The sequence below is a fragment of the Aotus nancymaae genome, unplaced genomic scaffold (genome assembly GCF_030222135.1).
Source record: "Aotus nancymaae isolate 86718 unplaced genomic scaffold, 86718_ANA_hifiasm-v0.15.2.pri h1tg000030l, whole genome shotgun sequence".
NCBI classification, from domain to species: domain Eukaryota; kingdom Metazoa; phylum Chordata; class Mammalia; order Primates; family Aotidae; genus Aotus; species Aotus nancymaae.
The window spans coordinates 23,124,837-23,149,909 of record NW_026988443.1 but is presented as its reverse complement, the minus strand read 5'-3'; the positions used below and the strand labels follow the sequence as shown (position 1 = coordinate 23,149,909).

The 25,073-nt window shown below is 48.0% G+C and overlaps 1 protein-coding gene across 2 annotated transcripts in view; it reads left to right on the top strand.

Moving 5' to 3' along the window:
• Nucleotides 1–25,073, top strand: part of SMPD3 (sphingomyelin phosphodiesterase 3) — an 89,952-nt gene that overhangs the window by 24,970 nt on the left and 39,909 nt on the right. The gene's annotated exons all lie outside the window — the stretch shown is intronic.

The following is a 25,073-nucleotide window of genomic DNA, read 5'->3' as shown; positions in this document are numbered from 1 at the left end:
AGAACACCTGAGACTGGGTAATTTATAAAGAACAGAAATGTATTTCTTACAGTTCTGGAGGCTGGGAAGTCCGAAGTCAAGGGGTTGCATCTGTTGAGGGTCCTCTTGCTGTGTCATAATATGGTGGAAGGCATCACATGGAGAGAGATGGAGAGTATGCCAGCTCAGATCTCTCTTCATCTTATAAAGCTCCCAGTCCTATCGTGGGGCCCCACCCTGACTACCTTAACTAATTCTAATTACCACCCAAAGGCCTCACCTCTAAATGCCATCAATATATGAATGTGGAGATTAGGTTTCCAACACACGTAATTTGGGGGACACGTTCAAACCATAGCAGGTAGTAACCTCCTGAGGAGTCTCAGGAAGCATCTTCAGCTATGAGAGCAAGGTCACAAGAAGGAAACGATCTTTGAGATCCCTTTTGTGCCATAAAGGAGGTGACAAAGAGGCCAGAAAACCTGGGTCAAAATCCTGGCTCTGATGCTAACTTGAACCAATTACTTCACCTCTTCAAGTCTTAGTTTCCTCAGCTGTAAAATAGGGTGATACCAGTGCCTGTATCTTAGGTTGTTGTGAATATCAATGAGCTAATAACTTTGAAAATGACTGAATCCTCGCTGAGGACTGTGTGAAGGTTTATCATTACTACTAAAATCCTGTAAATCAGGCTGGGGCTGTATATACGTACAATGGTTAAGGAAACTGGCGCTTTTCAAGAAGACTCCAACATTTTAGGTGAAAGGGACCTCAGATCATCACGTTAACCTCCTCATTTTAATGAAGAAACCAGTTCAGCTCAGCCCAGAATCTCCCAGCAGCCTACACGCCACCTCTTTCTCTGTGGCAGGTACACCCACAGGAGGCAGAGACTCGCCCGCTGTTCCCTGGAGGTTAAAATAAGACTGCATGAGAAGCAATTTGCAGTCATCTCAGATCTGTGGCTAAGGAGAAAATTCCCTCCCCTTTTCTCCAAACCCTCAGCATCATCAGACTAAGCAACCCCTCAGTGGGAGGTGGAATTCTTCAGCACCAGTTCTCACCTGACCGGAGGCCTTCAAGCATCTGGGCCTGTACTGTTTCTTATTTCAACAACTGCAAATGCTCTTTTCCTCCTCTGAGCACTTTTTTATACTCTGTTTCCTGCACGTTCTTCCAGCTCCTTGCTCAGGGGCCTTAACCAACTATCTTGTCCAAGCACCTGACCCAGTTCACAGCTCAAATGAGAACCAGGCCCAATATCCTTGGCTTTCCCAGTTCTGGGCAAGGGAAGAGGTTAATTCAGATTCTGTAAGTGCCTCTGCAGAATCACAATATTCCCTCACCTACAATAAATTCCACCTCCTACTGAGGATTTCTGCTGTAGTTTGGTGATGCTGAGGAATATGTTATCTTACAGTTTTGGAGGTCAGAAGCCCAAAATCAATTTCACTGAGCTAAAATCAAAGTGTCAGCAGGCTGGCATTCCTTCGGGAAGCTCTAGGGGAGAATCTGTTTCCTTCTAACTTCTAGAGCCTGCCTATATTCCTTGGCTCCTGGCTCCTTCCTCCATCTTCAAACCTTCAGCCTCTGCTTCCTTGTCATCCTCTTCTTCCACATGCAGCATTCTCGCTTCCCTCTGATAAGGATCCTTGTCATGACAATTTGGCCCCTCTGGATAATCCAGGCTTCTCTCCGCATCTTGAGATACTTGACTTAATCATGCCTACAAAGTTCCTTTTGCCACAGAGTAACGTATTCACCAGTTCCGGTGATTAGGGTCTGGACATCTTTCAGGGGCTACTATCAAGCCCACCATAGGTAGGCCACTGGACCCCTAAGCCTCAGTTTCATCAAGCAAGTAGGGAAGAAAACAAATGCCCACCCCTAGGCACTTTAGTGGGTCTAACTCAGTGGTGCCCTGGAATGTCAATGGCTAGGAATAGAGGCCGAGCTATGAGTATCAGGCCTCATTCCCTAGCCAAGCCAGAGAGATGTGTCTGGGAGGTGGTAGGGTAAGGGAGTGGGGTTTGGACTTAATTGTTTTATTGGACATGGCTTCTTTGGGTGTACTGGGGAAGTGATTTGCGCTAACATTGCCAGTTCGGTCATAAGTCTGTCCCCCTGGCTAATTGCCATGCTGGCTTTGGCCTCATTATGTCTGGCCTCCCCCTATCCCCTACCCCACATACCTATCTTCCTGCACTGTCATTCCAGAGCACACATATGACCACATCTCTCCCTTTTGTGGCTCCCCCTCTTCCTCGGGTGGAGGTCCAAGCTCTTTACCTTGAGTTACGCAGTCTGTGCCATTCCCCGCAAGCGCCAGACAGAGCCACAGCAAGCAGGTGGCAGATGTGTGAGGGCAGAACTGGGAATGGGGGTGAAGCAGATGAGGGAGGATGGGGATACTGTGCAGATGGTGTCGCAGGGATGGGGGCCTGACTCCAGAGAGCCTTGTGTACAAAGGCAGAAGGTGTCGACGTGCTAGTGGGCTCTGGCTGTGAACACAGGTGAGCCAGTGAATGAGTGTCAGGTAGAGCCCAGCACATCAGAGCTGTTGGCCTGTTCCTGACTCAAATGGGAGTGGCTTCTGAGTGCTGGTTATTGTTCTGAAGTATGGAAGGACAAGAGGGAAGTCTTTTTTCTGCAAACGATTTTGGCCAAACTCCAGGGATGGGGAATGCCCACTAGGACCTGGCTGAGCTGAAGGCCATAGCTTGCTGAGGCAGTGATTTGGTCTCGCTCTGAATCAGCCGAAGACATGTGAAGTGGGCTCAGGGCCCCCAACCTACCTGAGTCACCACCATGAAGCTTAATTAATGTTTGCAAAGTGCTCTGAGGCCTTGACTGAGAGGCCTCATGTGAACACAGAATATCCTTATTAATCACTGTGATAGCACCAAGTGAGGTGGCCTATGGGGCAGCTGCCTCCACACATAGAACAATAGATGCAGCTGAGCAGTTAAATTGCAATTTTGAAGAGTAGTCCTGATCAGCTGGCTCAAAAGCAGCTTAGCTGGAAGAGGCAGGCCTGTCTAGGAGCCACTTAACTCACCAGGCCCTTATCTCCCATGCATTAAGTTGAGGCAATAAAACACCCCTCCCTGCTGAGCAGAGATAATGGGAGGACTGTCAGGTAATGGTGAAGCATCTCTTTTAATCCTGGGTAACCAGGCTTTTAGCCTTGCCAGAGGGAGCCAGTTGGAAGCTCATACAGGCTCCATATCAGGCTGAGTGTCTTTGGACAACTTCTCTGAACCTCAATTTCCTAATCTGCAAAGTGGGATAATAATCATATCTTTTTCCTTATAGGATTATGAGGTTCAAATGAAATGGATATAAAAGTTGCCTATAATAATGATATCAGTAATAAAAATAATCTCCAGGCGTGGTGGCTCACCCCTGCAATCCCAGCACTTTGGGAGGCTGAGGCGGGTGGATCACCTGAGATCTGGAGTTCGAGACCAGCCTGGGCAACATGGCAAAATCCCGTTTCTACTAAAAATACAAAAATTAGCTGGGCGCAGTGACACAAACCTGTAATCCCAGCTACTCACGAGGCTGAGGCAGGAGAATCGCTTGAACCTGGAAGATGGAGGTTGCAGTGAGACAAGATTGAGCCACTGCACTCCAGCTGGGCAACAGAGAAAGACTCTGTCTCAGAAATAAATAAATAAAACAAATTAAAAAAAAAAGAGAACAGCCATAATAATAATGGCATCAGTAATAATAAGAAAAGTAATATTAGTAGCAGTAGGCTGGGTGCAGTGGTGTATGCCTGTGATCTCAGCTACTTGGGAGACTGAGGTGAAAGTATTGCTTGAGCCTAGGAGGTTGAGGCTGCAGTGAGCCAAGATCACATCACTGCACTCTAGGCCATGTGACAAGCAAGACCTCATCTCTTAAAAAAAAAATGCAATAGCTATTAAGGATATTACATGTTCCAACGTTCAGCTACTGTGATCCCCATTTTACAGATGAGGGAGCCCAGGAACAAAGTGACCTCCAAGTTTCCGCAATTAGCAAGAGGTGGAGCTGGAACTCAGTCTGGCTTCAAAGTCTGTTCTCTCCCCCATTCTCTGATACTGCTTTATAATTAGTGTCATTATACTCATTTTAGGAGTAAGGTTTCATTATGGTTGTCATCATCGTCATCATCATTACCTGGGGTTAACGGAAGCTGGGCCCTGGGGCATCTGTACTATGTCAGAGGTGGGGAGGGTTCCCTCTATCTTCCATAGAAAGGGAAGAAAGTTATTGTTGTCAAGATGGAGGTGAAGTACATGGATTGTCTCACTCACCAAAACTCCGGAGATGCAAGGAAATGCGTAGGTAACAGGATTTGAGGAAAAACGGTCAACAGATGCTGGATGCTGAAAGAAACTAAAAATGCATCCCCATCCTGCCCTGTCCCTCTGGCTAGGCACTGAGGGGACATTGTCCCCACATGTGATAGATAATGGGCTGCCTGTGGGTGATAGGGCAGCAGATTCCTGGTCACCCAGCCATCACCTGTTTCTCTTGCACTGGCTGATCTCCTAAAGGAAGGTTCCAGAGACCTGACCCAAAATCCTCAGTCTTGTTAATGTGCTCAATCCATGTTCCAGAACTTAAGCCAGTCCCTGCAGTGGGACCCTGGCTCAGGGGCCATCAACCTTGACTTCTTCCTGTCTCATTGGTGGCCATAGCTGCTCTGGCATAGCTTCCTCCAAGACCTACCTTCCCTCCTAAACCAGCCTCAGAGAATATGGTCCAGCATCCATCACCCCTCCAGGACTAGACAGCTCAGCCAGATACCAGCTCTGGCCCCTAGCCACTACTTCTTTGTTTCTCTCACCCCTCCGGAGGCCCATTTCTACAAATAGATCATACTGGGGCCTGCCCTGTACCCAGCTTTGCCCTCATGTCATACTCTTTCCATCCTGCCCTTGTGCCCCCTCCTCAGCATCCTGCACTCACACCATCCCTCTCTCCCCTCTAGGCGGATACATCTAGCAGACCCATTCTAGATCCAGCATACAGAAGGTTCCCTGCTCTGGCCTTCTCATACCCCAAAAGGACAAGGAAGTCCAGACCCATCTTTAGACAAGCTCAAGACTATGGTTCAGGCCCACCTGACATTTACAAGGAGACAGCCAGGGCAGGCTTACTTTAGAAATGAACAAAAGATTTCCCAAGCTACCTCCCCTTTGAAATGGGCTTCTCCGTTCTCATATGGGATCCAAACTGGTTTGCAAGGTAACGTGTGGTATATGGGGTGCTAGTGTAGACTACAAAATGCATTGAATCCTCTGCTGCCTGCAGGGGGTTGTGATGCCAACATGGATGTCGTTCTTTGCCTTCCCCATTTGCCTTTTGGGGAACATGTCCCTATCAGGAAAGTGAGTCTCTCACCCTGGGAAAGCTCTCTACTTTAAAAAATTTAGTGCAATTCTTTTTATATCAGATGGTTATATTTAAAGTATTCAAAGGCCTAGATTTGCATCGTCTTAGTTAAATTACTCATCACCCATCTCTCATCTACAACCTTTTTTCTCATTTTATGAAGCCTTCATTTACATAAAGAGTCTTAGTTTTCCTCCAGCCAAGTAGGTGCTCATTTCTCTTGTGGGTATTTGAGTCATGTATCTACCTGCCTGGATGAACTCGGTGGGCAACTGAACGGGGCCTTCTGCTGCTGCACACCGTCTGCTGTGAGCCGCAGGTACCTGGGTAGGCATCTTTCTCCCATGAGAAAGTGAAATCCAACAAGCCAGCAATGCATCTTGGCAGACAGCTGGTGCACAACAGGAAGGGAGTGGGGGCAGATCCGGCCACATGATTGAGAGCACGCAATTTTATAAAAAGTTGTAATGAATGTGTACCATTTATTGAACACTTGATATGTACCAGGCATGTGCTTGTTGTATTTATCTTCAAAATAATTATGTGAGGCAGGCATCAGGCCCACTCCTTGGCTGAACAAACTAGGGCTTAGAGAAGTTGTGACTTGGCAAATGTCCCAGAGCTGGTAACCGGCAGACAGGTCTGACACCACACCCCCATGGCTGTGTGTATGTGTTTACTCATTTATACCCTATTTCATTCCACACAGGGTTTGAGGCAGCTCAGAGGGAGCTGTGTGATATAACAAAACAACACAAAGAACAATAGCAAGAAAGGCACATTAAGGGAACTCAGAAGGTACCAGCATCTTTGTCTAGCAGCACTTAGGTCTTGGACTAGGCTCCAAACTTCCTAGCAGCCAAAGCAAAGAAAGCCCAAACTTTCCCAAATGTTGATGTTTGTACCATAAACACAATCCAAACACAGACCAAAGGCCTAAAGAAGCACAATGTTTCCTAAGTCCAAGTTCAAAAATAAACAAATGTCTCTCAAGTGGCTCTTTAGGGAGGCTTGAATGCAATAAAAGAGTAACAGTAGAACAATTGAGGGGGTTTTGTCAGCAGCCCCAGCACAGCAGGGCCAGAGTGGCTCTGGAGTGGGGTAAGAGGCTATCAGTCAAGCCCATCTTAGCTGACCTGTGACAGCTATCATAGCCTGGGTTCTCTGGGTGTGTGCAGATTTGTTGAGGAGTTCAGGGAAGTGAAGAAGGCAGGATCAGGCAGATGGAGAAACAGACCCAGACTGTGGGTGCAACTGAGGCCTCGGCAGTTTTATAGGGAACTCAAGAGCTGAGATAGCCACTCAGAGTTGTCCCAGATGGGGGCCAAGGGGCCTGGCCTTGGTACCCCCTCCCCATCTGTCAGTTATTTGGAGAGGGCTTAATTTTGAGTGAGGCAATTTCCCTTGGCTGAGGGCAATGCCCAGGGAGGGACACAGCTGTGAGATGTCCCCAGTACCCATGGGATGGGTGCATCAGTCCTGAAGACAGGGTCTAAGTGGAAACCACAGCAGCCGCCCTAAGGAGCCCTTGGGCATAGCTTTTGTGACTGAGTGACCTGCCAATTAGGAAGCCGCTTTCCAGCCACAGAGTTCTCCTGGGGACTGAGGCATCTTCCAGCGACACAGGCCTCTCACCTGGACTTGGTAGGCCTCAGGACCAGCCAAGTTGCCCCTGGAATATAGCATGGCCTGTGCTCTGACACACCTGTGTTCTGACCCACCGGAAAGACGGGGCTTAAAGCCCCTATGGATGCATGGGTGACAATAACTTCAGCCTGGAAACTATTGAACACTCACCTAAGGCACACCTACCTACATTCACACAACTTCAGAAACAAAAGCGCCACAAAGCACCTGGCTTTAGCAGCGCTGTTACTTCCTGGTGAACCTGCCAAGGTAAACTGTTTGCTAAGCATACAAGGACGAGGCAGAATAAGGGGACAAGTTTGCAGTTACTATTAAGAGGAAAATTGCCAGGGTTAGAAGACAACAACGGCCTTAGATTGTGTAAGGTTTGCCAGTAACATCCTGGACAGGAGGGTCAGGAGGGATTAGGGACAAACCCAGTTGAGCGGTGGCAATGAATTGTGGAGGCAAGAGTGGGACAGGGAATATAGGCTTGGGACAACTCAGGGTCTGAGGCCCCAGGGAGAGGGAGATGAGAAGGGGCTGACAGGGAACAACGGGGAGACCAGGGCAGGGGTGAAGCTAGAGCAGTGAAAAGGGTCGGGCTCTGAGCCACGACCCATGTCAGTTTTCATTCACAGTTTTCATGTCACATTTCATTCATCCCTGACCTGGGCCCAGCAGGAAGCACTGGCACACACCTGATTACGGGCACAGTGGCAGCAACAACCTGTTACTGTCCTTCATAGAGGCCTGGTCTCAGAGTCTTGCAGAAGGCAGAATCCAGAATCCATAGTTCCATCCAAATTCCATTTGGTTCTGCCCAGCTCTCCTAGCAGCCCTTACAGCGCAGATGTTGTCAGTTTGAATCTGATGTGATGAACTCTTTAAATAGCTACCCTAATGGATAATCAATCATTTCAGAGCTTTAATACTAAATCAGGCTGTTGGACACATTTGGGGGCAAAGCTGTTTGTAACTGAGCCAAAAACTGCCCTTTCTCTTTTACTTTGTGAGGCAGAGTATGTCACATTAAATACCTAAGGGTCTAGGGCAAGTCTCTTGTGACCTAAAAAAAAAAAAAGGTTAGAGGTAGACTCTTCAAGAGTCTGCAAGTTACATAGGAAATTTGTAGATCTTTTTAAATTAGATTCTTCATCTCAAGAGTATAATGAATAGTAAAATAGAACCTCATGTTAACATTTAAAATAAGCATCTGCTATATATATATTTTAAAGTCAATATTAAAATAATACAAACACAGTAGTCATGGTTACACTTTCAGGTTACCTAAATTAAAAAGGTAGTGGAAGAAAGAAATTTTCAGCCGTAGGTTAACATTTCCTTAGACAGATATCCTGAAAATGCCTGGGAAGCCTGCTTTGAACCTTCTGTCCAGGAAAATAAACCATCTGCAAAGCTGCAGAGTTGGCTCAAACCGCAGCTAGACCCTCAGCATTGCTGACTGGGCAGAATTCCTCAAAGCATGACCCAGTGGTGAGCCCGGCCTCTCAGGCTTCCCCCTACTGCCTGACCCCTGAGGACTCTTGCCTCAGGGACCCACTCTGAGCTCTCTAGCCACCCCTCTGCCCACAACTTGGGCAGAGTTGAGGGCAATTCAATGTCAAACTCAAATGTCAGTGACTCCAGGAGATTCTTCCTGACCATCTTTGGGTCTTAATCTGAACTCTCCCCATGGGATTTTATCCACTCTCTGGGCGTTAATTACCAGCTACCTGTGGGGTGGCCTTGCCTACTTTTCAGTCTCTGGTATGAGTTTCTCCCTATTGGCATGGTTTATAGCCCATGTTCTTATGGATCCACCCGGCTGCCCCCAGCCACCTTAGTTGTCACCTGCCCATCTCTGACTCATCATAGATGCCCAAACCTACACCACCCATTCCATCTCAGATGAGGCGTCAGCATCCACCCAATGCATAGGACAAAGGCCTGAAATACCCCCTGCTAGGCCCACTCCCTCTCACTGTCACTGTCACATGAGTCATTGGTCCATCAGTCTTCCAAATTCATCATTTCTTGCCTTCTGTCACCATGTCCCTGGGTGATCAAGGCCTCCTCCTACCTGGCCCTACTGCCTTTGAGCCTTCCCTTCCTGGCGGCTGATGTGGCCTTTGTAGAACACAAATCAGAGCATGCCACTCAATCTGATGTCTGCAGGATCTGGCTGCTGCCAGCCTTCCTCATCTCGTGCCATGCCCTGATGGCCAGAGCCAAGAGCCAGAACTTTCCCCTCCAAGTCTTTGTGCATGCCATTCCTCTGTTCCTGCTTGGACACAAACCAGGACATGAAGACTGGCTCCCACCTGTGGGTCTTAGAGGCCTCCCAGGCCCAGAGTCTCCCACCAGGAAATCCAATTGCCCGACCTAGCATTAGGACTGACTCCATCTCACAAACCTCCTCCTCTATCCACCAGTGGGTGGGTTAATGTGGAAGAGACCAGGCTGAACCTACCCCACAGGTGGGACTACACATAATTGAGCTTGGGTCAAGTCTTTATAGATAAAGCCTTATAAAGTTCATTCTTCTATAGATAAAGAAGGGTCATAGACATTTCTTATAATCCCAAAGACACTTACACAGATTTCCTCCAAACTTTGAATTAATAAAGAAGAAAGTGAGGCTTTTACTGTCCAAGCTGTTTTCAAAATATTCTATTGTCCTCCCTTCTCTTGCTCAGCTTCACAAAAGCAGTGAAATTCCAAGTGCCCTTTCAAAATGTTGTCGAAATGGCCATCTTGAAGTTATTTATCTTCCAGCTAGAAGGACTTCACAGGTCACCCAAGCCCATACTCAGCCTAGCCCTGATAGGCAATGGGAACAGACTTGGGTGGCTGAGATGGGGACAGGGACAAGAGCAAAGAATCTGTCTCTACCATAGTCTGGCAGCATCATCCTCTGTCTCTACCGTATCTGGCAGCGTCGTCCTCAGACTCTCTGTATAGCCAGCAGGCCAATCCTCATCTGTCCATACCTCAGGTGGAAAGCCACAGCTAGGATGGTGAGAAGGTTCTGAGTGTCCACCCAACTAGACCTTGATAGGAAGTGCCCCAGGCACTTCAGGAGAGCACCAGAACAGCTTCAGAGCATGCCAGGTTTTATACTTGGTGTGTAGCAGCTGGTCAGGGATTCTGACCCAGGACTTCTGCTCTGTATAGCCCATACTCTCTACCCACTAAAAATCACTGACTTTGTGTCCTTGAACCTACAAACAGGAATTTAACACAGAGAAGGGAGAATGGAGGAGGGATTATTATAAGCTGTTTCCAGAGGAGGATTAAACCATTTTTTGGATCTATTTCAATGCACTGCCACGTTTTCATGACTAGCCTGGAGTTCTGAGTCCACGTATCTTTTTATAGTTTGACCTTTACACAGGGAAAAAAACCTCAATGATTTTTCACTATTTTGAATAAACTGAATGATTTTCTATGTTTTCTGAATGATTAAGGAATGAAAAAAGAGTCTCTCATCATCAAAGGCCTTCAGGGATAATTTTCTCTGGAGGACAGGGTTCACAAAACTACCTTCCTGGTGAGCCAATCCCTTCCTTGTGATGGAGACCTTCTGTTGGATAGACCAGCTATTGGACTATCTTCCAGCTGCCAGGGCTTCACAGCTCATGTTCTTCCCATGCAGAGAGAGAAGTTTTATCCTGGAGCAGAGGCAGAAGCCAGGCTGGTCCTCCACCTCTCAGAGTGGCCGAAGCTATGGAGGCCAGGGCAGGAACATTGGTCCCCATGGTGAGCTAATGGGAGAGTGACAGCCATCACCACTACCCTGGAAAGCATCACCCAAACTCACGCCCTGTGTATCCAGCAAAGCCTCATTCACCTGGTGTCAAAGAGCAGGCATTCTACATAGGCCCCAGGCCAAGGACTTGAGGCAAGCCAAGGGTGAAAAGAAAAAAGCATTAGTGGCATGAGCTGGGATACATCACATCAGCTCTCTAAGTCTGTTTTCTTTCCTATAAAATGAATAGATAATAGTTACTTGTAGGATTGTTAGGAGATTAATATGTTTAAGACAGTGTATATGTAGCAGGTACTCAAAAAACATCCTTCCATCCCCTCTTCAAATGCCTAACTTTTAAAAGCACAGCATCTTCCTAACATCTAGCATACACTGCCCTGCCTTCTTAAGCAGTGAAGATGGAGTATTATTTTACAATGTCTTGATAACTCAGGGAGCCTTATTATGAAAATATGGGAATCACAGAATCCCCATCTTGAGTGGGAATTGGGAGCCTGTCCAGGCCGATTCCTCACTGTGATGATCTCACACGTTCAAGATTTGCAGAGCCTTGTAGTTTTTCTTTTGGGCTTGATTTTCTTTGTAATTGAAACCAGGTACCAATGTCTATCAGAACTGTGTGTTAAATAAAGCAGATAGGCTCTGAGTGAGGGTCTCTGCCTACAAGTCAGCGTGCGCGGACTGGGGATGCTGCGGCCGCCATTTTGACTCTTCATAGCTGCTTTCTACTTACTCCTGGATTCACCAGCTGTGTTTTGGGAGGTAGGTCTGACTGGAAGTCTGTTGGATATCCTGATCTGGACCCTTTATATGTTTGATGTTAGGTGGTTTGGTCACTTGTGGGTCTTGGGGGCTTTCATCCTGGCTGTGGGTTTCCTCCCTGCCCACTCCAAAGGGTTGTATCTGGCAACCAAGAATGGCAGTGCAGGTTAACACAGGGCTTCGACCACCATGGGGGCACCTTGACAGGCAGTGAGATTTTCTTCTGAGTCGCCGTCAGCCCCTCGTTCCTCACCATCTTCATGCCCTCCCCTCCTTAGGCCTTTCCTAGGAAGTTGCCCCAGGCCTTCCCCAGCCTCCTCTGGCCTGCTGGGCACAGCTCTGCTGAGTAACTGCCTCTGCCTCCCTGGCCTTGTGCACTGCACTTTCTCAGAGCACTTCCTGCCTCCTCCTTCCTTCCCCAAGCCACCATGTCTCAAAAGCTCCCCGACCCCAGCCTCTCCCCTCTGCCCCAAGGGGTGGCCAGGTACTGATCCAGATTCCCAGATTTTTCATGTCTATCATTTTCATTACTACTCCCAATTCTGAGCTTCCTCCTAGTCCTCAGCACTTTTTGATGCTGTCCCACTGCCCCAGGATCCCCAAGGTGTCACAGACATTTCCTCTGGCTGCTACCAGGTCAAGGCAGAGAAAGCATTAGGAGCTCCACTTTACAGAATAAAACATCAAGGTCAATGCATGGGGCTTACTTGAGTGACCCAGCTTCTTCAAGGATGCTGTACATGGCTGCTGTTCCTCCACGGCTGGGTGTGGGCCTCATCTTTGATCATTATCCATTATCATTTCTACCTGCCCAGTCTCAAGTCCTGTGGCAGCCCTGCTGGCCATCAGCTCATGCTCTGTCTCTCCTCCCTCCATCACCCTCCCATCCTTCACTCCCCAACCTCCACCCATGCCTGCAGTGGGAGGGTGGGAGAGGCCCTAAGCAGGAATCAAGATGGGTAGGCGCTCATTTGGGCCCCACAAGCCCAGGTCTCCAACCTGAACTATAGTGGTGACCTTGATAGTGGATGGTGGTTGTCCTCAGACACCAGAGAGTTGCCCTTAGACACCAGCTCTGGGATCCTATCTGACCAGGTGGTGTGGCCCCCAAACCTGGAGCTCCCCACTCCAATCCTGCAGCAGCACCCAAGTGCCAAGTGCCAAGTTCCCAAGTGCCCCTCTGTGATCACTGGACTGAGGTGGTCCTGGCAGGAGAACAGGCCTGGGCCTGAGGTTGGGGGAGGGCACTGTGCTGACTCTCCCCAAAGATTTCTCCTGACCCAGGCCTGCTTTGCCTGGGGGCTGCCCTCCCCTATGCCCACAGGGACATTCTAGTCCTAGAGGAGTACAGCCACATGGCCTTTTCCTGCTGGCTCCTTAAACTCTGGCCTTCTCTCCCATCAAGGTGTGATCACACCCACACTCCAACACTGGCAGCTGATGATACCCGCCCATTCCCTGCTTAGGCAGACCTTACTGGCATCTGCTGTGAAGTCAGCAATTCCTGACCTCACCGTGCAGATGCTATGGCCCATCAGTAGGAGTCTTCACTCTGCCTGAATTCACAGACGCAAGGTGCCTCAATACCGCAGGCATTTCAATTACTCTTTATGTCACCTGAATTACTTGGAACAGGAACGTTGGGCCCTTCGGTTGGCCCATGGTATAAGTTCTTCTCTGCGTCTGGGAAACTTTTGAATTAAAAACAAACAAACCAAAAAAACTCAGGATACTGGAGTATTTCCATCCATGATCGTAGAGAAACAGATAAAATGACCCTCAGTCAAACTCTGCAAGAAAGCGAGGATTTATAGTCAGAAAGGCTCTGCACTTACGGCTTTTTATGAGCCTCAGGTGTCCAAAGTTGGGCTGATTTAAACCCAGTAGTATCTATTGTTTTTTGTTAACCCCTTAGGTTGCCAGATTTAGCATTTAGAAATAGAGGGTGCTTCTAGCCCTACTAACCAAATAGCCTGAGGCTGGGGGTGACAGTGCTGATGCCTGGGGGAATGGGGAAGAGATTCATGTGTGTTTGTGCCTGGACCTCAGAGTGGCATCCAAGATGACAACACCAACAATGTTCATGTTGGTGGGGCCACCCCAGTCTGTGGATGACACAGCCCATTGCCTCTGCCCACACCTCCCTCCCCCAGGAGCATCTGGTGCCTGAGCCCTGAACTTCCTGACACCTGCGGAGTAGCCACAATTTGTGACACCAGCCCCAACACCCAGGGGCATTCATGTGTGCTGGGCGCTGCAGGTCCTCTGAGTATGGTCTTCAGTCCTTTTGTGGTAGAGCTGGGGACAAGGAACTGCCCCACCAGGGCCTGCACTTGATTCTTACAGTTCTCAGGGGACAGGCAGGTGTTGTCTCTGCCTCATTAGGGTCAGAGAGGCCATGGGGTTGCCCACAGGGTGACTAACTTCAGCCTTCTCTCCCATGAGGTGTGAAACCTCTGTCAGATAGGTGATCATCTGAGGGAGGGAGCTGATGGATCTTCCCACCCTCAGGACAGGATAATAATCCATCATCATGACCATGCACTGAGTGCGTCTGAGTTGGGCACTGGGACAGGATTTTGTGTGCAATTTACCCTCATGACACCTTCACCTCATGTTACTTAGGTACTGTTAAAATTCCCACTTCAGAGATGAAGCAACAGAAGCCCAGAGAGGAAACCTGACTTGCCCTAATCCCCCCACAACTCCAGCAGGCATTAGAGCTGCTGCCTGCAACATAGACCCAGCCTATGTCAGGCACGTAAGACTCGAAGTGCCCTGCCGTGACCACAGGTGTGTCCTGCCTACAGATATGCCTCTCCCCTGGGGGCTTGATGTCCAAGTGTGGCCCTCTCCCCTTACTGGACCCCCTCTCAGGGTCCTAGACCTCTCAGAAAGGCACTCTCTGCTGGGGCCAAAGTGAGCCCTCTGGGCAAGGTTTCAAGCAAGATGGTGAAACACAAAAGAGCTTTAGAGCCGCAAAGGAATGAGCACTAAGTAACTGAGTACAAAAGGTGACCGAAAACCAGCTGGGAAAATGCAGTGCCTGCTGGAATTCCACCCTTAAAGCCTGCTAGGAGGACAGATAGAGACAGGTCAGCATTGTCAGCGACAGTCCCTCCCCCACTGCCCAGTCACCTGCAATGCAGGGCCTTTGTGAGACCTAGGTGACCTAGGCAGAGCCTCTTGGTGTGCACTCCATATCGGGAAGGGGGCGTGCATGACAGCTCCTTCTTCTAAAGCAAAGCCCACTTTGGGAGTGTGCCCACTCATCCAACACTTCATAACTGCCCAGCTGCCACTGGGCAGGCTCATTGAGGTGTTCTCCATGGTGAAAAACTGGCAGGTTTGATTGTTTGATCAGGAGCTCCAAAAAGTGCCTACTAAATTGCAAATACATTTGCCATTTTATGGACACTTTTTTCTTTTCTTTTTTTTTTTTGAGATGGAGTTTCTGCTGTTGTCACCCAGGCTGGAGTGCAGTGGCATGATCTCGGCTCACTGCAACCTCTACCTCCTGGGTTCAAGCAGTCCTCCTGCCTTAGCCTCCCAAGCAGCTGGAATTACAGACGCCCACCACCACACCCAGCTAATTTTTTGTATTTTTAGTAGAGACGGGGTTTCACCATGTTGGCCAGGCTAGTCTCGAACTCTTAACCTCAGGTGATCCACCTGCCTCAGCCTCCCAAAGTGCTGGGATTTCAGGTGTGAGCCACCGCACCTGGCCCACCTTTCCTGGTTTTAGTTTGTGAGCTATTATTATCCAACACTAGCAGTAGTGGTGTCAGCTACCAGTATCAGGCAGAAACTTCAGGGATGCTGGGAGTGTGCCTTTGCCCTCCTGAAGTTCTCAACCCAGGAGAGGCAGAACCGTGGTTGAGTTATATATGTGCAAAATGTACCAGGCACTGTCTGGGCAGACCAGAGAAATGGATCACAGCCTCTACCTAAGGACAGGTGAGACACTGCCAGACGCCTAGGTCTAGGTCCATGGCCTTGACCTTGGGAAATGATTCATTCAGCAATACACTGATTGAATGGGAGCCATCCCAGAATTACCTAGATCTTAGTGGGCATGTCTGTCAGCATTGCCCAGGCTTTGCTTCTCACCAAAAAAAATATCCAAATCAATTTTTTCTTTTCTATATATTCTTAAAATATCTCCCCCATTTTCCCAGCAGTTGCCCCTGCCTCTTTTACTTGTATAAATTCACAAATAATTAAATGCCCATGTGGGTGGAATATTCCTCAGAGCTCAAAGGTAACAGTGGTCACATTAATTCCATAGGCAGCTTTATGTATGGCTGCAACAAATTTACTTTTTCATTGTCTTTCCATGAAATGAAGTTGAGTCAAGAATTTTCCCTTTGCAGATTAAAGTTTTGTTTATGCAATTATCTTTTATTTAATAATGTTTTAAATATCCATGAATTGGCATACTTTGTTCATTTTAGTAGCTGGGGCTATGTAATTATGTTTCCCTTTTTTGGGGGTTCTAGGAAGCTCAAAGATAAATTTAGAGCTTGGTCACAGAAGTAAGATTAGCCATTGGTGGTTAAAAAATTTAGATTCTTTTCTGCCTGGATTTTTTTTTTTTTTTTTTTTGAGACGGAGTTTCACTCTTGTTGCCCAGGCTGGAGTGCAAAGGTGCAATCGTGGCTCACTGCAACCTCCGCCTCCCAGGTTTAAGTGATTCTCCTGCCTCAGCCTCCCGAGTAGCTGGGATTACAGGCGTGCACCACCATGCCCAGCTAATTTTGTATTTTTAGTAGAGACAGGGTTTCTCCATGTTGGTCAGGCTGGTTTCGAACTCCTGACCTCAGGTGATCCACCCACCTCGGCCTCCCAAAGTGCTGGGATTACAGGCGTGAGCCGCCATTCCCAGCCTCTGCCTGGATTCTAATTTCCTATTTCTAGCTTAATAAACTCTTAAATCTTTTGTTACATGCTTCACCAATTCTTTTTTGGTAAGAGGGAAATAAATGAAGTTGATTTTAAAAAGAAAGTACTTTTCTTAATACTTTTTTTCCCTCCTCCAGTAGAAACTTTTATTTTCATTGTTTTTTATGTGTAGGCAAACACATCTTACAATATCGATACTGGAACTTCACACACCAGCCCCAAACAATAAGGCATAAGAAGCATTTAAGATCACAGATTAAAAATACAACAATATGCTACGAATTCTAATAGGTGATAATAAAGATTTTAGAATAAAAATTAAAAACAATTTTTAAAAATACAACAATAGGCCCCTGTAGTAGCTCATGCCTGTAATCCCAGCACTTTGGGAGGCTGAGGCAGGAGGATCCTTTGAGGCCTGGAGTTTGAGACCAACTTGGCCAATATAGCGAAGACCCCGTCTCTTAAAAAAAAATTAAATTAAAAATACCACAATAGACTCGAGAGATGTCATTTTTAATACCTACAAATCAGGAATTTTAAATTATATAAAATAAAAAAATACTCTTAAAATAGCCTTTCAAAAGAGGTTTCTGATCATTTAAATTATTATTTTTCAGGAAAGATAAATTATGCCTAAGAGCAGGGTTGTCTGCCCTTCCATGATGCTGTATAAATTGATGGAGACAGTTCTCCTCACCTACGTTTGGTTTTCCCTAAATGCCCTTAGCAACCTATGTATAAATCAATGCATCTTGCCAAGCTACACTTATGGTTAAGCAGTAATTATAGTGTGCCTGGACGGAGACCTCAAATATCCACCTCAAGCAAGATGAATCTCCCTTCAATACTCTCCTGATCAAGCTTTTGCCCTATTTCTGGCCCCCATACCCCAATCTTACTGGGCAGAAATCTAAAGACCACATTAATGAGCAAACAGCCCAGAATAGCCATCCGATTTTACAAGACTCCCCTGGCAAGCATTAAATTCCCAGTCTCTACTGCCCTACCCCCTATGCCCTGATGTGCTGCTGAGAGCAGATTTTTCATTCCTGCCAGCTGATTGTGTTCAGCAAATGTTTGTAAATGTCTGGCCGTGTCTCCTCCACGCTACGGTGAGCTTCCGCCCCCTGAAACTGTGTTTTCTGAGTCTTTTGTGTCTTCTAATGGTGCCTGGAACATTTTGCACATGATAAAGAACTCAAATAAAATGAACAATAAGCGTCCCCAACCAGCTAGAGCTTTTTATGAGGCTCTCAGTGAAAACTCTGAGCCACATTGGCGTCTGATAAAGGCAAACATCTGGAGATACCAGTGGCAGATGCCCAATTATGCTGAGTCTGATGAATGGGCACGGAGCTATTTGCGGCTCAGCGGCATCCTCAGATGGACCCGCTGCTACCCAGGGCAACGGGCTTCCCCTTTCCAGGCACCATCTTGGCCTTCAGAGGGCTGGGAATGACTGCCCCAGTATCCAACCCAACCACTGCCACAGGTCTGCTGCCCCATCTCCAGGGAAGAGGAGGGCCAGGTTAAATTACTTTTCTCATTCACATTTTATTTCACAGAAATCCCGTATTTTATACAAGAAAGTGTTAATTATACCACAGATACCATCAAATGGTACTAAGTGATAACTAAATGTTCAGAAGGTTGACATGTATATTATTTCAACTAGCTTCATGATTTATTATCTAATTTAGACAAATGGCAAATAGTGATATCATAATAGCCCCCTTTTATTCTGGTTTACGCCTCATTGTCTCTGGGCGTAGAATAAAATGAATCATCAAGCAGGCCCCACGGGAAAGACTGGCAGACTGGTTAAGAGCATAGGCTCTAGCATCAGACCCTTGGGGTCCAACTCTCTGCCCTGCTGTTGACCAAGGGCAAAAGCAGGGAGTGCTAAGGGTGTCTCAGAGCGGAGAAGGTTGATGATCAAGTGAGATATAAACCCCTTGACACTGTTCAGCATCAAGAATGTGCTCCACCTGTGTTAGCTGGTACTAAGTCTGAGGTTAAGGGCAGACGACAACTCTGGACGTAACACTTCAGGGGTCAGGACCAGCTGAGAGGTGTGTGCACCCACCAATTCAGGCTCTGAATTGTACCCAGTGAGGAGGGGGCTTCACTGTGAAGGGACAGTGACTATGGCATGCCATCCTGTGACCAGGCGGGCATTTCTTCAGGGCCCATGCTGTGTTAACTTATATTTCTGAAAGAGGAAAAGGACTTTCAGGCTGAGATTTTTACACCAAGAAGTCACCATTTTCACCTGAGTATAATTAGGTTCATGATGGGGGCAGAACACAAGGCCTCCCAAACATAATTATTATCTCTCTGTCTTTTCTTTTTTCTTTTTTTCTTCTCTTTGAGACAGGGTCTTGGTCTGTCAAGCAGGCTGGAGTGCAGTGGCACTATCATGGCTTACTACAGCCTCACCCTCTAGGGCTCAAGCAATCCTCCTACCTCAGCCTCCCAAGTAGCTGGGACCACAGGTGTGTGCCATCACATGGACTAATTTTTGTACTTTTTGTAGAGATGGGGTTGTGCCATGTTGCCCAGGCTGGTCTCAAACTCCTGAGCTCAAGAAATCTGACTGCTTCAGCCTCCCAAAGTGCTGAGATTACAGACGTGAGCCACCATGCCCAGCCTGTGCAACTTTCTTAATGAAACCTGCCAAGGAAACTGGCAAAGTCACAGGAACCATGTGGTCCAGGCCAGCAGGATGAAGATACAGGGCAGCCATGAGTCCTGAGGCTGTGATTCGAAGCCCTCATCAAAACACTTGCCTTGGGGGAAGAAACTTTGCTGGTAGAATAGGTGTAGGTGTCTACTAGCAGTCCCAAAAGCTAAAGGTCCTAGAGGGCAGATTCAACAAATGATAAGGCCCCAAAGTTAAAAACGAAACAGCAGAAGAGGAAAAGTCCATTTTCCTAGGGTTACCAAATGCCCAGATAAGAGCCAGGTCTTACCTCTGCTTGGCCCACAGGGCCTGGCAAGTCTGCACACGTGTGCCTGGGGTTACAGAGAGGAAGCTCAGAGCCGCCCCATTTCTGGTGCTGCCAAGGACAAGTCTCCCACACAGTGTTCCAAGTCACTGGAGTAGATCTGTCAAGTACCAGCGTGTTTCCATTTCCAACTTGGATGGAAAGCCTTCTTTTCTATGCTGTACTCCTGGAAATAGTGTTTCAGGCTGTCGTGATGTCCCCAGCTTCTATACAAATATGACAGCGTCTGGGGGCTAACACCTCAATGGCAGGTGGGCCAGGAGCATAGGTGACACACATCTCCTACCTGGGAAACTCCTGACAAGTCCCTTCAGGCCTACTTCTAAAGATTGCTTGCCAGCCCGTCCTCATGTCCCACCCCCTGCACATCCACCCTCACAATTGTTAAGCTGAGGCCCATGGAGATTCCAGGAGAAAGTGGAGAAAACAGCTGGGTGTGGTGGCTCATGCCTGGGAGGCCAAGGCAGGTGAATCCCTTGAGCCCAGGAGTTCAATACCAGCCTGGGCAACATGTGAAACCCTGTTCCTACAAAAGATACAAAAGTTAGCTGGGCGTGGTGGTGCGCACTGAGTAGTCCCAGCCTCTTGGGAGGCTGAGGTGGGAGGATCGCTTGAGCCTGAGAGGCAGAGGCTACAGGGAGCCATGATGGCACCACTGCACAGAATGAGACCCTGAAAAAGAGAGAGAGAGAAAGGAAAGAGAAAGGGAGGGAGGGAAAAGAAAAGAAAAAAGAAAACAGAGAAACAATGGCAGGGTTGTCATCCTGCCCACCATCCCAGCTGTACTGCTGCTTCCCTGGGACCCGGCGTTCCTGCAAAAGAAAGTGTATGGGCTTTCTGACAGCTAGCCCCTCTGACTCATATGCGTTTGGTCACCCCTGTAGTCACAGGCACTCAGTAAATGCTGTCACACAAGAGTGGGGAGCTGCTCCCCTTCATTATGGAATATTTGTCAGGGTAATCTTCAAAGCATGAGGCCCAATCCTGGTTTTCAAATGAGCTGGGGTAAAATTATTGTGCAAACAATCAAACTTGAGCAAATCCATTCTAATGTGCTTCGTTTAAAACTTTTGTTTTCCATAAAGGATTAGGCTAGGAAAGAATTTAATCACATCAAATCCACTTCTAAAATGGTTACAGATCCCATGATCAAGAGTAATGATTAGAAGAAAAGAATAAAAATCCCTGGATGTTGAGAACTCAGTAGCCTTCTTCCAGGACTAGAAAACTGTCTTCGTTGTTTTCAGGTGTGAATAAAGGCAGAGATAGAGGTGAGGCCAGGCCACTTCTCTTTATGCAGAGGTCGGTTCTGATCTGTAATAAATTTATATTGGCATCTGCTCTGAGCCTGGCACCGCTCTGGGTGTCACAAGTCCAACAGTGAACACAATAGACAGAAACCCTGTCCTCAGGGAGCTTGTGTTTCAGTGGAAGAAGAAAGAAAATCAGAAATGCATAATGAGTTAAGTGGTATGTTTTGGAAACAAAAAGGAAGCAGGGAAGGGGATAGAGGGTGTCAGGAGGCATTATTTGTACAGGATGGTCAGGGAAAACTATCCCGAGTGGGTGATGTTTGAAACAGGGACCTGAACACAGTGGAGGAGGGAGACACATGACATCTAAAAGCAGAGCGTTACTGTAGGAACAAAGGCCCCGGAGCCAGAGGGAGCATGACGCTCTGTGCTGTACCTTGGCACGGTGTCTACAAATCCACTCTACATACTCCAGAGGCAAGACTAGCAGATCCTCATTACAGAAACAAAGCCTCCCCTCCAGCAAGTTGGCAGAGCACATCTCAGGCCCAATAAGCCCTTCTCAGCATCTTCCTAGAAGTCTCCTAACTCAGCATAAACTGGTCTTCCAGGGGAATGACATTCCAGTTGGAGGTTGCATTCCTAAGAATTTCTAACTATTGAATGCATTCCAGCATCCAATCAGGAAAGGCACTGACCTGCTGTTACCTTGAACACTCAAGCACAGCACCCACCACGCTATGTAACCAATCACTACCGAACAGCCCATTGGAAGGAGTCACCTCGCCTTCCACCACCAGCACAAACGTGCCCACTGACCACACGTGGGCCCTGCTCTGTGGGACTCCTACAGCTTGTGCAAGATGAAAAGCCACACTGAGTCATGACTCTGGCCTATTGCTTATCCTCAGATTATGACAAATGTGCACACAGAATCAATCTCTGCCTCCTGGCCCTCAGCAGCCAGATGCAGCCCCCTTTCTGGGGCTGTATGTCATATACCATGTCCATTTTATAGAGGAGAGAAATGGAGGCCTGCAGAGGTGGGGTGCTGTATCACTCAGGGTTCAATCAGGGAGGCAGAATCACTACAAGTATAATGGAATCAGAAATGTATTCTAAGAATTAGAACTTATTAATTGTAGGAAGAGCCAGGGAAATGACGGTCTAAAAGGGAAAGAGACGTGACTCAGAGGAAGGTCACTAGCCAGCCATTGCGTGGGTGAAGGAGAGTCAGAGCTTGCAGGGAGGTCCTGCTAAGGAAGGCTGGGTAGGATTCTGTAGAACCTTGTTGCCTTTTTGTGGCTATCACATCTTGGAATTTGCAGAGAATTGTCTTGTGTGGGCCTGGGGTCGCTGTTGGTCATCTGGGCTGGCAGTTGGGAAGGAGAGCCGAATATAAAACCATGACAAGTGAGGATAAACTGGAAGCTGCCATCCTCTTAGCCATTTGGCATGTTTGCCTTGCTGGGATTCTAAAGATCTGCGAGGAAGGCATTTATATGGTCCTGGGTGCTTTAAGAAGGCTTCCAGAAAACCTGGTATGGCAGCCTGCCTTGTACCTATGAAATTCTCCTGTCCTGGCCAGCATACTGCCCTGAAACTTCCCCTTGCAAAGAAGCTGAAGTTTCTGGCACCCAGCTACTAGTGTGGGGATCTCAGACAATTACCTTTTAGGTGAGGTCAGGATTCAGGGAGATTCTTGGACAGATGCCCTTTCCCACCTCCACCCTGACTCTAAAGCATGTTCCAAAGACAGGGCCCTGTCTTCAAATTCACTCCCTGTAACATCCCACTCACCCCGCAGCCCCTGCTCCCTCCTATACCCCTATCACCCCCAATTCCACTCCCAGCCCCAACAGCCCAAACTCAAGTTTTGCATTTTCTACTCCCTGCTGGGCATCACCACTGAGCTGGGCAACAAAAACCTAAGGAATTGGCTCAGAAAGCCCCCACTGCCAGCAACGTCAGGTCCAAATGCGTCAGCTACATGTTGAAGTGCTCCCTGCAACAGTATATGGCATGCCCCTCCCCTTAGCCACTGTGTTTCCCTCAGGTGGACTAGGGCAGAAAAAGGGTGAGACCCAGGGATGCTGTGGAAAGTGTCGAGGCTTTGGAGCATCACAAAACAGTTCTGCCACTCACTGATGCTAGCCTGGGTGGTTCATTCAAGATTCTGTACTTCTGTTTCACTGTCTGAGCTCTGAGGCCCAGCACCTCACTGGTGGCACTGTGAGTAGCACTGGCAGTGCTCTGAAGGCGAGGGGTGGTGGCCAGGATAAAAAAGTTCAATCCAGTACAGAAGTAACAGATCCAATCACAAGCATCCAATAATCTGATTATTATTTGGTCTTTGTGATCCTGCAAACCACCATTTAGAAGAGAAATACTTGCTCACTCAGAGCTGGCCAGAAGTTGCCATGTGCCTGAACTCAGTTACACTCCTCAGACACAGAAGGGGCTGGTATGGCTAGCCCTGCACACTGGCTGATTGCCCGGGTTTGGTTTTGAACAGAGCAGTGTTCCAGGTGTTAGGCACCTTTGTCGGGGCTTGAGAGGCACAACCACAGCAGATCAAGGCTGCAGGGACACATGGCCAGTAGGAAAGGTGCCCCCATCTGTGTGTGGAACATACAAGTCTGTGTAGCTGTAGCATATGGTACTAAAAAAGTTCATCTCTTCCACTTAGTTTTTAGAAAACTGTCAGAAAGTGCAAGTTGAGGATTCTTGTCTGAGTCTAATCTAACAACCACTACTGTAGTCTAACCCATGGGCCAGCTTCTGTCCCTTGATAAATGTGACTTAGAACCACCATATTGAATTAGGAGCTGATTATATCTGATTTGCCCTGTAACAGGGTTAGGTCCATTTCCTGGGATGTAGCAGAAGGGCCTGATGGTCACCAAGCTAATCCATAATTATCGTTTAAAATTACAGCCCAAATGGGTCATGCTGGCAAGGTCAGGGGGACACCCTAGCAGAGGTGGGCTGGACTCAAGAAGCATCACAGCTTCCAGCACTTCTGCAAAGCCCCTGACCCTTACCTAGGACCATATCACCCCCAACACGTATTTGAGGGTGGTACCTTCTAGAGGCCACTTGCCAGAGGCAGGAAGTGGGACGAGGAGGCTCTGTGGCAGGGTGGATTGAGAAGAATGCTGGTTTTAGAGTCAGACAGACCTGGGTTCAAATCACAGCTCCTCCACCGTGATCTTGGTAGCATGCTTTACCCCTCTTGGCCTCAGTTTCCTCATCTGTAAAACGGTGACTACAATAGTAGCTGCCCTGCTATGGAGTAGAGTGGGGAGGTGTGAGGCTATAAAGACAAGCTGGGCCCAGGCCAACTCGGCCTTAGCCCTGAGACAAGGCAGGGCTTTGGGTTTATTGTGGATGTCAGTGATGTACTGTGTTTATAACAAGGGGCTCCTCTCTGGACATGGTCACTACGGAAGCAATGTCCTTACCTGGCCACTGGTGCAGTTTTCCAAATGATGAAGACAAGGCAACATGGCAGTCCAGGCAAGCAGCATCTGATTGGGTTCCAAGTAATCCAGGAAGAACGGCCAGTGGGTTATCTGACCGCTGTTCTTCCTTCCTCCCCACCCACCCGCCCCTACATTGTATCAGCTGCCTCTAGGGAGCCTAGGCCTCAAGGCTTCTTCTTTGTGGGTGTCCGCAAGATGGGATGGATGGCACTTGGCTCTTGAAGGGGACCCTACTTCCCTCCATTCCAGGCAGCAGATGTACTGGGGGACATGGGGACAGCAGAGTTGTTCTCTTTACATCCAAGGCCTGTGGGACCAGGGGCTGACATTTATAAATGAAGCACAGTGGTGAGTGGACATGCTATGGGGCACTAGACCATGGGCAGTGGAGGTAGGATGGTGGCTTCTCCTTCACCTTGAACCCAGAGTAGGAGCCAGGTAATAGGAAAAGCCAGAAGTCCCCAGGTGGGGAAAATGGGGCCTCACTGCACAGCCTAACTAGTCCTGGTTTTGAATCCTGAAGTAACCTCCCCAAGCCCCACCCAGAGGGACATTTTCTGGCTTCAGCATTTGAATGAGAGTCTGAAAACCCAGAGGTGTAGGCAGAGACTAGGCAGGCCTGAGGAGGACGGGAAGATTTGCTCTCTGTTGAGAGCCAACAACTACAGGCTCAGTGTTTTAAAATGTTTGAATCAACAGAGGGACTGTTAATCACTATTTAAAAAAAGAAATGTAATTAGAGGTTAGCGAATCCCCGGAGCTCCTGGCCACGATGTCAAAGGCTTCCTTCACCTGGAGCAGGGAATAGAATGAAAAGCGACCACAGACACACTCCACTTCGGTGCTCTGCCACAAATCCCGCCTGACGGGTGCTCCCACCACGGCCCATAAAAGA